The 1,258-nt window shown below is 35.8% G+C and overlaps 1 protein-coding gene across 2 annotated transcripts in view; it reads left to right on the top strand.

Annotated features, from left to right (window-relative positions):
* The first annotated feature begins 894 nt into the window (after positions 1-894).
* Positions 895-1,258, top strand: part of LOC106874941 (transcription factor Sp9) — a 404,501-nt gene continuing 404,137 nt past the window's right edge. The window contains exon 1 of one of the 2 annotated variants that reach the window (XR_008263458.1): positions 895-1,030. The gene's annotated coding sequence lies outside the window, so the exon portion shown is untranslated. The remainder of the gene's footprint in view (positions 1,031-1,258) is intronic. The other variant, XR_008263453.1, reaches the window with a different exon arrangement.

Raw genomic sequence — 1,258 nt, 5'->3', positions numbered from 1 at the left:
TATATATATATACATATATACATATATGTGTGTGTGTGTGTGTGTGTGTGTGTGTCTGTGTATGTATGTTTTTATTTACTAGTCTGACAATATATGTGACTTTTCTACGTTCCTGTGTTAAGTTGAGGTGGGTGGCGACTCAACCGTTTCCTGCTGCGTGCTTATATGTATATGACATTGTGAGGGAAAACTGGAATGCGTACCTGTGAGAGAGTGTATATGTATGTGTTGTTTGTTTTTAACACTGTGTTTGTCACTGAGTGTGTATACAGCTGTGAATGTATGTGCGTCTATAAATGCTAGAAGCGTGTAACTATAGATAGCTTCTAGCGTATGTGTATGTGAGTGTTCCCTAGGTGCGTGTGCATACCAGTCATCATGGAATGCTATGCATGTATCTAGGTATGTACATGGGTACGTATATGTATGTATGCGTGTATGTATATATGATGTATGTATGTATGTATGAATGAGTGATTGAACATGTATATGTTACTTGCGTGTCTTTAACGTGTGTGTATGGGTGCGTGCATTTATTTGTGTCTTTGTGTGTGTGTATTTTTGTGTGTGTGTGTGTGTGTGTGTGCGTGTGCGTGTGCGACGTGTTTGCGTGAGTGCGTGCGTGTGTGCGCGCGTGTGTGCGTGCGCTGCCTTTGTGTATGTCTGTGCCTGCGTCCGTCTGTACGAGTGCTTGTGAACGTAAATAATCGTCTGTGAGTATGTATGAGAATGTGAGTGTATGCGCATGTGTTGACCTATGTATGCGCAATTGATGGCGTATGTGTTTGCGTGTGTCATTCTTTTGACGCGCGCGCGCATGTATCTGTTGTGTGTTTGTGTGAATGAGTTCTAAAAAGACAATAGTTTTATAAGATATTATAACTAAACTGCTCTTATGCCTAAAATTGTTGCAGGAGTTATATAGACTGTTGCAGGAGACACATACACATTGTACGGAGATATACACACACACATATATATATATATATTTATATAATATATTTATATATATCTACATGTAACTCTAAACGTGAGTAGTACAACTACGTTTTGTTTTTCTTTTATCCATCCATCATTTCATCCATCCATCAATCCATCCATTTATAGTCGTTAGCTCTATTTTGGGGCTGTTATTATTATTATTATTATTATTATTATTATTATTATTATTATTATTATTATTATTATTATTATTATTATTATTATTATTATTTCATTTCATTTGCTATTATCATTGTTTAAACAATACATTTGTATA

Source organism: Octopus bimaculoides, chromosome 2 (assembly GCF_001194135.2).
Source record: "Octopus bimaculoides isolate UCB-OBI-ISO-001 chromosome 2, ASM119413v2, whole genome shotgun sequence".
Classification (NCBI taxonomy): domain Eukaryota; kingdom Metazoa; phylum Mollusca; class Cephalopoda; order Octopoda; family Octopodidae; genus Octopus; species Octopus bimaculoides.
This window is presented reverse-complemented; position numbering and strand designations above follow the sequence as displayed.